Source organism: Ambystoma mexicanum, chromosome 9 (genome assembly GCF_040938575.1).
Source record: "Ambystoma mexicanum isolate Mex_15411 chromosome 9, UKY_AmexF1_1, whole genome shotgun sequence".
Lineage (NCBI taxonomy): Eukaryota > Metazoa > Chordata > Amphibia > Caudata > Ambystomatidae > Ambystoma > Ambystoma mexicanum.
This window is the reverse complement of record NC_090931.1, coordinates 883,668,206-883,683,232: the sequence shown is the minus strand read 5'-3', so window position 1 is coordinate 883,683,232 and position 15,027 is coordinate 883,668,206. Positions and strand designations below refer to the sequence as shown.

Below are 15,027 nucleotides of genomic sequence, written 5' to 3'. Positions count from 1 at the left end.
AAAAATGTGCAAAACCCAGGAAGCTTTGAATATCCTTAACACAAGTTGGAGTTGGCCACTGTTCAACTGCTTTAATTTTCTTCATATCCATTTCCAAACCTTTGGGAGAAATCATAAAACCTAAAAATTCCACTTCCATGGTATGAAATTGGCTCTTTTCTAATTTAGCAAATAGTTTATTCTCCCTTAGTTGCTGTAACACTTTCTTTACATGTTCTTCATGTTGCAGTAGATCCTTAGAGTAAATGAGAATGTCATCTATGTATACTACTACAAAGATGTCAATAAAATCTCTCAATACCTCATTTATAAAAAATTGAAAGGACGCGGGAGCGTTACACAATCCGAATGGCATTACTTGATATTCGAAAAGACCAAATTTTGTTCTAAATGCCGTTTTCCATTCATCACCTTGACGTACCCGCACCAAATGATATGCACCACGAAGATCTAGTTTGGTAAATACTGAGGCTCCTTGAATCTGGTCTAACATTACTGATATTAAGGGCAGAGGATATCTGTTTTTAATTGTTATCTTATTCAATGCCCTATAATCTATGCATGTCCGTAAAGTGCCTTCCTTTTTGGGAACAAAAAATAGTGGAGAAGCTGCTGGCGATTGAGAGTGCCTGATGAACCCCTTATTCAGATTTTCTTGGATGTAATCTGTCAAATGTTGATTCTCTTTTTCTGTTAAGGCATAGATGCGACTGCAAGGAATGTGGGCCCCTGGTTCTAAATCAATTTTACAGTCATACTCTCTATGAGGAGGTAATTCATTAGCTTCCTTTTCACTAAACACATCATTGAAATCATGGTAACACTTTGGTAATTCTCCAATTACAGCCCCTATAGAATGTACTATGGTTCCCAAGTTCACCAAACCATCCACTACTTCTGAACAATTACTACTAGAAACATTTTCCTGAACTACTTCTTTACAACAATTTGTAACACAAAAAGCAGAATCCAATTTCACCACTCTTCTTCACCAATCTGAGGGTTATGATACGTCAACCAAGGCATTCCCAAAATGATTTTCAACTGTGGAGTGTCAATTAATTCAAATACAATTTCCTCCCAGTGTCCTCCAATTTCCATTTCCAATGGGATTGTTTCATGTGTAATTAAACCTGATGTCAGTTGAGACCCATCCACCGCTCTCACATACTCTGGTATATTTTTTACAATGTAAGGCACATTCATATCTTTAACCACATTCCAATCCATGAAGTTACCAGTGGCTCCAGAATCTATTACTACTGGACCACTTCCCTTTAATTCCTCTTTAATATACAAGGATACATTCAATGTAATATGTGGTACCGCTGCTTGGACTGTATTTGCCACTTGTTGATTTCTGGACATGCTAGTAGATGAAGTTGTTTTTGGACACCAAGGGCAATTTCCAACAAAATGTCCTGATTTCCCACAATATAAACATAAATTATTCTGTCTTCACCTATCCTTCTCATCCTTAGTTAAAGGACCTCTCACTTTATTTACTCTCTCTGCATTCCCAGTTCTCAATTCTTTATTTACAAATTCTAATCTTCCTTTATCAACTCTAGGGAAAACTCTGGGTTGCTCAACTCTTCCTCTTCTACGCTCAGCCTTGCGTTCCCCTAATCTATAGTCAATTTGTATGACTAGATTAATTAAATCTTCACATGAAGTGGGTCTATTAACAATTGTAGATAAGGCATCTTTCAACTCATCCTTCAAGCCTCTATAGAACAAAGAGGATTGCTTCTCTTCTGGCCAATTGCTCTCTAATACTAAAGATCTGAATTGTGTGATGTAAGACACTTAATCTTTGGTTCCCTGTTTTAACTCTAATAGTTCTCCATCAACTTCTTGAGATAATTGGCGTCTGTCAAACATCTTTTTAAATTCTAACTTGAAGGCTAACAAGTTCTTTAGTATAGGATTCTCTTGACCAACTAATAATACTGACCAAGTTGCCGCCTTACCAGTAAGGTAAGACAGGATAAAAGCTATTTTAGTAGCATCTGTATTAAAAGCTTCAGGTCTACAAAGGAAATGAAGTTCACACTGTGTAAGGAAAATCTGGCATTTCTTGGCATCTCCCCCAAAACGTTCTGGAGGTGCTAAGGGGACTGGACCTATAGGTATATTCAAACTTCCCCTACTTCTTCCCTGAGAACTCGTTCCTTCACCAAAATCCTCTCTAATTAACACTGGTAATTCTCTACTAGGATTCTCTGAATCTCTTGACTCCAAAGAAATTTCCTCACCCTTACGGGTAACCTTAGAGTTTAACTCTTCAAACTTGACTTGTAATTCCTGGTTTTCTTTTCGCACAGCCCTCATTTCCTCCCTTAACTCTGAAAACATGTCCCTTATGGAACTTGCTAGTGCTTCTGTTGGATCCATATCAGCTCAGGTGGAAAACAATTATCGTGGGCCTTTCATCCTGTCAGGGTCCGGCTTGACTGAATTCCACAGGAGCTGATGCTGGCCCCACAGACCCTCACCAGGAGTTCACCTCTCAACCCTTAAGTATAAGCTGAGCTGAAAACTCCAAGAAAGGGAAAGGGGAATTTGGAGAAAATAACAACGGAGACACTGCAGCCCTGCAACCTTCTGGTAGGCTCTGGTATCTGTAGTAAACAAATACACCTGGTTACTTATATGATAATATAAACTTCTTTTCTAAAATTATTCTAAACAAACTCTAAACTCTTTACCTCTTAAACCTCAGTAAAAGACTTAGAGGCTAATAATCTGTGTGGAATATCTTGTAAATAATATCTTGTTTAGTGCATATAGTTCAAGCCACTCAAGTCTCTTTAGAATCCTAAAGTGATGGCCCTTGCAAACACCTTACAGACTTAGATATTCTTCTTGCTTTAAAGTTCTTTTCACTCTATGTAGTTTTTAATGCTTTTATAAAATGCAGTCTTTCTCTGAAGTATTGAATTCCATTTGCATAAGTTACATTAAATAGATACTCTTTAACTTTCTGGAATGCTGCTTTTCTTTCTGCGTGTGAATTGTTTCCTTATTTACACATAAAAACGTATAGTTTCTTTCTTGATATGCGTGTGCGTTAAACACGTGAAATCAGAAGACGTGAAGAATTGTCCTCACGTTTAAAATACACACGCGATTCTTAACAAAACACGCACGTGTGAAAAAATACGTAAATGCGATAAAAATAACATGCGCTAATTAAAATGGACTCGCGCTCTATCGCTACCGAACACACGCGGAGAAACGAAACGTAATTCACGTAAAATAGTTCACGCGTTAAAAACAACTCGCGCTTAATTAAAATGGACTCGCGCTCTATCGCAACCCAACACGCGTTTTCTTATGAAACGTCTTTCACGTTAAAAATGTACACGCGCTAAAATTCACTCGCGGAATTCATTTGGGCACGCGCTCTATCGCTCTGAATACCCGCGCGCTTCCAAAAACATGTGAACGACGACACGCGAACTCGCGCACACATTAAACAGTCTTGAAGTACATTACACGCAGTTAATAAACTTGAAACTTCAATGCACAATCTTCAAGCTTGTTTCCTTATAGTAACTTAACTGTAAATGTCTCTTTTCTCAAATAATTTTGAAACTTGTTAACTCTTTAAGTTTTCTTATAGAAGAAAATGAAAGTTCACTGTGAAAATCTTAAAATCTTTAAAAGAACGATCCCACCTGATGTCTTCTTGTTCATACAGGATCAGCAAACGATATTCTTACTTCTTTGGTAGATTTTCTGAACTCTGGAAGGGCCTTACTTAAGGAGCTTAACTAATGTACAACCAGCCACTGAATTTCTATGGATGAAAGGCAGTTTAGAATCTTGCTCACCTCCCAAGAATCAAACCCATTGTCCTTTCCACCAATCAGGCAAACCAAACATATCATTGTTCCTTTAACCAATCAGATTAAGTTTCTTTCTCTCCATCTTGACTTGGGCAAGCACAATGTTAATTCTATGTACAAACTCTTCCTGTTGCTAACCCAGCCAGCTCTGAAAGCACAACTAACCCAGCCAGCTCTGAAAGCACAATGTTAATCCTGTTACTCTTCCCGGTACTAACCCAGCCAGTCCTGACAAGAACCCAGGTATGCGTGTCTTGGAAGGTGATTATTTGAGTCCATGGCGCTACAATGAATTGGCTGGGGATGTGTTACATAAGTTGGTTTTAGAGTAGTAGTATTCTGTTTTCCATCTAATTAAATGAGCATTAAGAGGCTGTGGATGTGAGGCTTGGTTGGTCTTTGTACAGTGTGCTTGTACGCGAAAGATTAGTAGTTAGGGTAGGATTAGCATAGGCTGCAATGAGACATTAGAGAACGGATATAGTTTGATTGCCTAAATAACATAGGGGCCCTAGTGATGGTTATAAAGTGCTGAGGTGCATGGTTTAGCAGACCCAGTTATGACACAAAGGGAGAGTTAGGTTGTGACAGGCTGGTGTTCTTTGGGAGAAGCCTTGACAAAAGTCACAATCTGGCACAAATTAAGTTGTGGTGCTGAGGAGCCTAAATGGCATTACTGGTTGTTTGATCAAATATCAAGTGGGGAGCATATACCGTGGGCTTCGACTGAGATGCTAGATTGGTGCAAAATTCCAAAGGGCCTCCAGTTATGAGGGGCGCCCTAGTAAGTTAGGCATTGAAAAGTCAGGTCCCTAGTTTTGTATTGAAACTAATCCAAGCCTGTATTGTGTGGATTCCCACTGACAGAGTGTTCTAGAGTTTGCCTGCTGTGGGATGTTTTTACCCATGCATCCAAGCCCTACCATAAAACTGTGCAGTACTGGCATGGAAAACATCATGATGGCCAGAACTCCCCAGAGAGTGCACAGGGAAAACATGAAGAATAGGCTGCCAACCATTTTTGCCTATGTTGTGAGCACAGGAGGGCACTGCCTAAAACCACCATTGGGCTACACACACAGTAGCCTGAAACCATTGGGAATGGCAACGCTGATTGCCAAAAAGCAACTCAGAACTGTGGGGAATTCATTTTCTTAATCCCAAAAATGGTTGCAATACCGGTACTCACCACTATCAGAAAGCCGGTGTTTTAAAACCACCAGACTTTTGTGTAAAACTCAACAAATGAAACAAAACCAGGCCAAAGAAATACTTGCTAAGAGGTGGATACAATGTAAAACTATATTCTGAAATGACTTGAAGGAAGTAATTATTTAATGTATATGTAAAAATTGTACGTTTGATTCAAACTGGGAACTAAACTGACATTTAGCTGAATTCTGCCTGACAACTACCCCCGACAGGAGAAACCTGCTCAGCCACTCTTCCCAGGGCTAGCTGCATCCTGCTTCCCACCAAAAGGAGTTGACACCTCTCTGATTAAATTAGGGGTGGAGCAACTGGGAACTGGAAGGGACAGAACAATGCAACTTCCTTGACTCAGGCAAATGTTATATTGGGGGCGTCGTAAAGTGGCTTCCTCTTGGGGGAAACTGGGAGGGGCAGTGCCTCTGCCAGCCAGCTGAGCTTGGGGGAAGTGGATAAACCAGTTCTTCCACCATGTGATGTGGGAAGCCACACCCCTTTTTGACCAGGGCATAAGTTAAAAAGATAGATAACTCATAGTGCAGGCTGGTCAAAATTATATAAGTAATATCATTATTCTTGTGATTTTTCTGTGCACGTTTTAAGAGGCGTTAGGACCCTGTGGTGTATTCTGGGGGGTTGCTAGCGGAAAATAGGGTCTCACTCCAAATGTCTGCATGTTAAAAATCTGACACTTCATCAATTAATGTCCATACTCCTTGCGCACATGTGTGTAATTTTGGGTAAATGTCCGATATTGCAAAACCAGTCAAAAAGCGCAAAATGTTGTCATTTTTTAATGCAAGCCCCCAGGAAGATCAGAGGCGGACAAGCATGGACCATAAGGAATATATAATGTGTACATGTAATGTCAACCACTTGTGTATCTGGGAATATGTATTTGAATCAAATATAGATTTGTGGGCAAATTGCCAGGGGAGGATCCTCTGACCCATAAACAGACCTCATCATGTTGACAATCCATTTCCTTCCCCCAATCATGGGAGAGGGGAGAATTGGGCCAATGACAAGTAGAGAGGGGCAGCCTCAGTTATGCCACGCACACACCCACTTCCAAAACACATAAAAAGAGACTGCTGGGACAGGTAGGGAGATTCAATTCCATTTGCTGCGGAGCATGCTGACCGACGACTTCACATCCAGAGATCCAGACTTCAAATCCATCAATCTCCAGAACCTGTAGCAGAAATTAACTCCAGATTTTTTAGCAGAGAGGCCTGAATCCACCAGCTGAATCCTCTTCAGCAGGCCTCAAAACCAACCAAACTATTCAACAGCCGGGCGAGCTGTTTGAATTTTTGCCAAGAATTTTTGCAAGAACCTGTAGCAGTATCCAGAAAGCAGTGCTGTATCTGGAACCCGAGAGAACCACAAACCAGACCGTTGTGAGCAGATCCGGCGCTTGACAGACCCGGAGAGCAGAGCTGACCCGGATAGCCGGGACTTCAGAACCACCCGCCGGAAGTCCCGTCCAACCTGACCAGACCGTGACGAGGCCTATTTCAAATTGATATTGTGAGTACCTAGCAGAACTGTGCAGAACCCAATATCTTAGTTAAAATAATCTAATCCAAACTATGTTAACCTAAGTAGAACAGCCTCCTAGAAATCGTGTCATCTGTCATTTTTAAAACTGCACAACTGTCACCTGTCAATTCTGCAGCTGCAAGCTGTCACCTGTCATTTTGAGCTTTACTTTAAATCCGAAAATCTACCATTATTAAATCGTCCGTATCTCTGGAACCGTTTGTGCTATGAACGAGATTTAACTTTCATCTGAAAGCTTAGAAAGCTTCCTACTCCCTATACTTTTAATTAACTGCGATTTGCGATTTGGCCCGATTTCTTCATCTGTAGAAATCAGCAGCTTTTTGCTTCTCTTTGCTAAAATTCGTTTGCAATCTGCTAATCATTCGTAGAGTATTGTTAAAGTGAGCCTGAAATATAAAGTAGCCATCATCTACCCTGAACCTCTAGAGGGAATTAAAAGCAATTTTAGCACCTTTTCACTTCCATTGCAAACCACATTAAAGTAATTCGCCTGTGTTTAAAACTCATCCCTGTTTTCTCTAAGCTTGCTGGGGGAACCGGAACTGTGTATTGCATTATAAAGTGTGATTTGTTGGGATTCTTGAAGACTGTGTGCTCTCCTTCCATTTCTTGTATTGCATAGGGGGGGAGTGAATTGTCAAAAGAAAAAGTGATCATATTACCTTTTGCTAAAATCATAACAAGTTATTTCTGTACTGCATTTTATTCCACCTTGCGTTTCCTTGAACCATATAAAGCATTCTTTCCCACCTTATTCTTCTGTTCCTATTTATAAGTTACCTCTTGCTGACTACTGCTCATATTCACAAGTGTAATATCCATTATCAATTTATTTATAGAAGTGTGATATATATATATATTGTTTAAATTTTCAAATAAACCCTTTAATTTGCAAAACAAACCTATTTCTTGGCTCAGTGGGGTCAGGGGGATTCTAAGAGGGGGGTGTTATGCAAGGGTTGTCATCCAGAGTACTGAACTGGATATAAAAATACATCAATAAGGGTTTTCCTCAGCATCCCAGACTAGGCATTGACTTAGCTGTAGTGTTGATTGAATATCGCTTACACTGCAATGTTGGAGAATACTGATCATCCAGGCCCCTTGCTGGTGTAGCATATGGTTTCTAGTAGTACATTGTCACCTGATATTAGTTTTCCTCTTGGTTGATACTGGATGATCTCTCCTTGGATATATTCTGCTTCACGCCCCTGAATGGCTATGTGGGTGATGCAGAGTGCTCTGAAGTGGATTCTTTTGTGGACCGGTAGTCAGTGAAGAGGTCTTAGAGCTGGGGTTTATGTGTTCGCTCCTGTCACGTGTGAGTAGTACTCTTGCTGCTGAACTCAGTATGCTCCTGCGATGTCCCCTTCCTAACCTTGGGGAACGACTGTTGGGTGGTCCAAGGTGGCGGAAGCTCAGCTGAGCTTGTGGATGTTGGGCCCAGATTGGGTATATGAGAAATCTCCAGACCACCTCAACTGGGTCCCCACAACAAGCCAGTGCACGAGTATATTCACAACCACAAACACCCATAGCCACCCTGGGAAAAAGAGTTAAGGAGAAAACCCTTTAGGCCATTTCTGATCATAGTATTGATAGGACCACTCCTGTTACAGAGCCAGACCCAAACACTCAGCGTAATGATGCATGCGTTTCCCTTTAAGGGAACAAAGTTGCAACTTTCTAAGTTCCCTGGCACGTGGACAAACACCTTTCTTCTGCATCGCTGCCAAAGGTAAGATCGACTAGCCTGATTCAGAACAGTGTGGGAGTCCCATAGTTACAAAGTCGCACTTGCCACATTTAGAAAAGATACCAACACAAATGCAATGCATGGCAGACCAAACAACCAATACTGTTCCCCGCCCCTGCTAGTGTTATAAGAGTTACAAATTTAAATGTCCCATTAGCAGAAAAATTACACTCCTATCAAACCTTTTCAGTTGCTTGCCGTAGGGTTTAAGGATTGCTGATTTGATGCAGAGAATGCAGTGTCCACACAGCTCAAAATAGGCAATGTCAGCACAACTTCGAAGGGCAGAGATGGAGGTTTTACACATGTCCATAGACATTTTGGAATCCAAGATGGGATTAGAGCTTAATGTAAGCTCAGGCTGATCCCCTTTCGGTCCACATGAACACAGGCACATGGTCCAATCACAGAATAGGCCAACCTAGACTAGAGAGGTACAAGTCATGGCCCTAAGCACTGCCAAAGGCAAGTAAAGCACATATCATAAAAGACGGTTTTCTCAGTCAGACTTTGGAGTGTGGTTGAGAAGATGACAGAAGGCGCTTGGAGGAGACTGGTGAGTGAGATGTCTTTTTTGTATTCTTTTCACGGACCCGGGGTTCGAACCTGTGGTGCTCCTTGTCGTCTTGCTTCCATGGCAATCACGTTGCCCCTGAGCTATCCTCCCAAGACAAAAAGGGTATTTCCTGATAATGGGGCTGTCCATCATCACCTTTGGTGCCACCACTTCACACAGTGGCATTAGCGGCCTGCTTGGTGTAGGCATACATTTTTTCTTGCCTTTTGTCAACACCACTGCCCTTTTTGTCTTGATAAAGCCCCACACTCACAACATTTAGAAAAACAAAATTAACATCAACTATTGGGACCACCAGCACCAATTCAGAGCCACTTAGCCGCTCGCTGCTTTTGCAGCACACATCACAGGCAGGAGACGCACCTGATGTACATTGTTCATTAAAGGATCTACGAGATGGAACCGTAAGCCAATGCGCCCAGCAGGGAAACTCACATAGGCTAATTCCAAGGACGGACACTGCCCACCAACAGAGCCAGCAAGGATCCAGATTTTGAAGACAGGCAGCCAAAGTGATCGGAGGCCGCAACATGGTCCAAGGGCAAAAGCACTCCTGCAACCGGTGAATGTACCTCAGGGCGGGCATTTCCACAGAGGTCCGGAGAGAACAGCGCACCCGCAGCAGTGCACAGGTAGGGGGAGGGTAGAGGCCAAAGTCAAATCTGACCCGCTGACACAACGGGTATTAGGCAGCCACGTCAGGAGCCCTGCTGTTCAGGCACCCGCCAGGACAGTATAGACTGCATATTATGGAAGATCAGACGGGTGGAAAAGGCCGGAAGGCATCGACAGTGTTGGAGTTCTAGCAGAGAGCAGCCCTTTTGTGGGCTACTCAACAGTATCCCTCAGAGATGTCTTTTGAGAAGAGAGATGGCAGAGCATTTTAGAAGTTGGAAGGAGAAAGTTACAGTGGAGGTGAAGCAGTATCATCTGGAGATAGTTACATTGAAGAGGTTTAAGAAAGATAGTTACTCTCTGGAGAAAGTTATATTGAAGAGGTTGGAGGGAGAGAATTACCATTTGGGGAGAGGTAGAGAGAGATAATGAGCAGTTTGAAGGGAGAAAGTTACAACGTGGAGAGAACTACAATGAGGAGGGTGAAGAGGTGGGAGAATGAAAGAACCATTACCATCAGGGGAGTAGGAAGGAGTAAAGCTAGAGTGGGAGATAAGACTACGAGACCTGATGAGGGGAAGAGGCACAGGCAATGTGATCAGGGAGGTTCCAGTGGACCAGCTCCTCCTGGGTCATTCTCTAGAGGTGGGAGGAGGAACAAGTTGGTGCAACCTCACCAAGGGGCAGGAAGGTAACATCAGCAGTAACAAGGAAGGGAACACCAGGTCATGCAGCTGCTCAATGGTAGTGCACAGTGCTCGGGGGTGCTTTGCTCATAAAAAGACAGCATCATTACATCCATGGCGGTAGGGCTGCCGCTAGAGTTGAATCTTTTCCGGCGCACAGAAGTGGGCAGTTACCGGGTCATTACGGCCTTGCCAGACCCGGTATTTGCCCATTCCCGGGCGCCGGAAAAAATTCTTCCCCATTCCCATTTGAGCCCTATAGGGCCCTATAGGGCTCAATGGGAATGGGGAAGCCAGATGCACCGGCACCGCTATGCTGTGCTCATGGGTGCCTTTCATTCCGCCAGGTCAGACCTGGTGGAATAAAGGTACCTGCGAGCACAACTCGGAGTTTGCCGGTCCAGATACAACGGTACCGGTAAGTTTACCGGTACCGTTGTATCCGGACCGGCAAACTCGTAATGAGGCCCACTTAGCTCTTGTCCTTGAATTGGTGGTTGGGGGTTTAGCCCTGGCCGGAATTCAGTTTGGCATGTAGATGGTTTTATTACATTTTCCTTAACCATCGATTTCCAGGAAATTAATTTCATCCCACACCAAGATGAAAAGAGGGCTGCAGGGATTTGATTGGCTCTGAGCAAGTCTTAGGCCCCATTGTGCAACTGTATCTCATCCTAGTTGTCCAAAGAGCCGGTCCTGCTTTTCCCAATCTACTTCCGTGGAGGCCTTTTCCGTGGGAACTTCACGAGTGATCAGAAAACGAAGTTAAAGTTCTTAAAGTTAAGAACTCGATGGAGCTGAGCCAGGACTATGTACTATCTGATGTGTAAAGCAAAGTATCTCAGAATGAAATCTGAACTGGAGATAGCTCAGAGTCGCTGGAACTAGTGCTTGTTTAGGTCAAATGATTGTCAGATCTGCTCCTCGGATGCTCAGAGAGTGCATTAGAGAAAGATCCATGGTTTGCTTCACCTGCACATGTTCTGGCACAAGACGCGATTCAGACTTGGGAGCAGTGTCTCTGCACCACCACTTCCCGCATGCATGTGTCTGAGACACTACTCCTTTTCCCTGAACTCTATGGAGCAGATTATGATATGATAAGTTATTTATAACACGCTTAATACCCAGAGGTTTCTAAGTGCGGACCTGGGGATCAAACCTGTGTTGCTCTGTGTCGTCTTGCTTCCAAGGCAAGCACGTTGCCCCTGAGCTATCCTTCCGAGACAAGATTAAAAATAACTAATCTATGCTTGAAACAAAATATAGTGGTGTGTTTACCCATAGGGCCTAGCTAGACTACTCAGATCTTTGCAGCAGTGATTGGCTATAAACATAAACCCGAGTGCATCTCTTAGCCATCTTTGGATTGATTCAACAGAAGCACGTGAATCTTTACAGAATCTAGGAGTCAAGAAATCTCTTGCAGGGGAATTTCTGGACTAATTCACAGTGACTAACCTGGATTCATTTCTAAGAAGTAGAAGGAGCAAATAGTTAAAGTAATTTACATATGGGAAGGAGAGGAATAAATAGAGTAATAAGTAAGCTCATCTTCCATATTCTGTAAATATTCAAAGCAGCTTTAGTTCAAAGTTGATGCAGGTTTGGTCCCTCAGTGCTGTCAGAGGAATAGCCCCTTTATGTAAGGGCCAAACCAATCTCTTGGATAGAGGCATGAAAAATGTAACATGTTTCTCTTATTCAACCTTTTCCGGCAACTGCCTCCCGTGTTAGAAAGTAAGGACTAGGTTTATCTCCTGCAGGCACCTGGTGGAGGAGTACAGGTATTAAGGGAAGCTATGGCATTGGTCAGGAACAGCAAGTCAGGGCCTGAGAATTACAAATGGCGATTTATTTTGCGTTTCCTTTAGTTTGCAGATCTGAGACTGAGGGCCTCATTATGAGTTTGGAGGTAGCCATGGTGCTATTAGCACCATGGCTGCCTCCAAAGACGTGTCCGGGTCCGGGTAGTCGGAATGGGGACTTACCGGGCCAATCCAACCTTGGAGGACCTGGTAAGTCCCCATTCTGAAAACCATTCCCCATTTGCATTCGAGCCCCCATAGGGCTCAATGGGAATGGGGAAGGAGCTAATAACGGGCCCACAATTAGCGGGCCCGTTATTAGCTCCCTGGTCCCTTAGTGGCTCCCGCTAAGGGCGGCTGTTGATTTCAGCCACTGCGGACTAGACACCTTAGAAGAGGGAGTAGATGGTCAGCTGATGTATAGCCCTCCCACCCAAACGTGTGCCTAAATCACTGGAAGAGCAGGTCTTTTTTGGGAAAGATCCATCTGTGTCTGCGGCTTTGCAAGAAGAATGTTAATTAGTCGCAATCACTCAGTATTGGTCCAGCTCACCTTTACCATGTGATTGGGGGTCCATCCGTATTGTTTAGTGAATCAAAGGCAGTGGGCCTCATTACACCGTAGGAGGTAACCATGGCGCTAATAGCGCCATTGGCTGCCTCCAAAACCTTACTGACTCTGCCCTGGTGAATGGAGCAATTACCGGTCCATTCCAAGGTCGGTGGGACCGGTAATTGCCCATTCACCAGGGCCCTTCCTCATTCCCATTTCAGCCCCCATAGGGCTCAATGGAAATGGGGAAGGCGCTAATAACGGTACCGCAAATTGCGGTACCGTTATTAGCTCTAAAGTCCCTTTGTGGGTCCTGTCCTTAACGCCTGGAAAAACCAGGCATTAAGGGAGGACCCGCAAAGGGAACTCGTAGTAGGGCAGTAGGGGACAATCCCCTACTGCCTACCGTGTAATGAGGCCCAGTGTGTAGGGTCCCGGATTCTCTTAATACTTGAACCCCCAAGGAAGAGCTGGTGGTCCTCAAATTGCCCATCCTGGAGATGAGCTCCTTCAGTGACTCCATGTGAAAACTGAACAACATGGGCAACAGAGCTGACCCTCACCTTAGCACCGACTCAGGACACCCAATCCTCAGCAGTACAAACCCACTAATCAGTAAAAGGGAGAAACAGCCAGAAAATGTTTACAGGGATGTAGGGGTCACCCATTCCTCTGCTCCCTCAGGGATTGTACATTGTGCTTGTGTATTTGTATCACTTGTTCACCTAAACCTTTTATAACGGTTTATAGTGATTGAATCAACAGCCAAACCATCGACAACCACACCCTTGACAAAAAAAGCTTGACAAAAAACCATCAAATGTATTTCTTTTGTTTAATGGGGGGTTCCCCCCCAATTCCCCTTTTTTAACATTTAAAACCAATTTTTGCTAAACTAAACCTTTTACTATTGAAAGAAATGCATTCAATGGGTTTTTATCGATGCATTTTTTTCAGTGGTATGGTTGTCGATAGTTCAGCTGTTGAGGCAATGACTGGATACCTTTATAACACAGAATTCTGCCTGTTTCTTGGGTTGTTTTCCTACAGTAACTATTAACAGCTGCATTTCATCCACATACATGCACCTGTTCACTACATTGGAACACAATGACCCTCATTCCGAGGTTGGTGGTAGTCATGGTGCTATTTGCGCCATGACTGCCACCAATAACAGTACTGTGTCCGGTTTGGTGCAATGGGGACTTACAGGTCTAGTCCGACCTTGGCGGGACCGGTAAGTCCCCATTCACCAAACCATTCCCCATTCCCATTTGAGCCCCCATAGGGCTCAATGAGAATGGGGAGGGCGCAAATAACGGGCCGGCGTATGCCAAGGCCGTTATTTGCGCCCAGGTCCCTTAACGGGGTCCCGTCCGTAACACCTGGTCAGACCAGGCATTAAGGAAGGGACCCGCTAAGGGACCTCGTAGTAGGGCGGTAAGGGATTACCGGCACCGGTCTCCTTACCGGTGCCCGGTATCCCTTATCGCCCTACTCGGAATGAGGGCCAATGTGCAATCAAAATAATCCTGACACTCCCACCTGTGTTGTCATCGTGTGCAGTTGCCATCATACTTGCACTTTTATCTCATAGTTTTGGCATGCAGAAAATGACATATACTGTATAATTTCGTAGCATTTAATCTGAGACTCATTGGGGGAAAACTCTCCTAAAGGGACACAAGCAAATAAGCACAGATGATGAGCTTTTTTATTTGAGCCACTTAAAGAAATCGGCAAGTCACCTTATTCACAAAGTTGACTTGCACATATCTTGGGAGCTGTGATAGTCTGTCCCTTTTATATAATAGTGTAGAGTGCACTTCTGCCACTAATGTATTACAGGCTCCCGTCACCCATGTGTATGCTGAGAGTACAATTTACAATGAAAGGCCATTAAAAGATTTGTCAGTATAAAAGGCTCAGCAAAGTAAAAAAGTAAAACATTTCTATCCCTATTTGAGGGATAGACGTGCAAGTGGAACACCAGCAGTTCAAATTGCAGATGTTGTCAAAATTGAAGTTAATCAAGCTATGGAGGCATGAACATAAACAGAAAACAGGATTTGTCTGAACTGCAATATATGTAATATATTTTGGTAGAAACCCTGACGAAGACCGTGTACAGGTCGAAACATGTGTCAGCTGAGCTTTGGACATTAAAATAGCAATAATTTGACACCAAAAATGTTTGTATTCTTTGGAGCAATTTTGCGAAATATTGTTGATATATAAGATAAGTAGGGAGCTATGCGCTTAGCTGCTATTAAACCGTTAGTCTGTGTGGTCATGGGCTTAGGTCATTAGCTATTCACAGACCGTGCTTGCATCCTCCAATTTGAATTTTGGTGAGTAAGTTTAAAAAATATTCTTAAGAAAAGGTATTTAGCTCGACCA

General features: G+C 43.3%; 1 protein-coding gene across 2 annotated transcripts in view; it reads right to left on the bottom strand.

Annotated features, from left to right (window-relative positions):
• The window catches only part of TRPM8 (transient receptor potential cation channel subfamily M member 8), a 282,931-nt gene that overhangs the window by 107,155 nt on the left and 160,749 nt on the right, over nt 1-15,027 (bottom strand). The gene's annotated exons all lie outside the window — the stretch shown is intronic.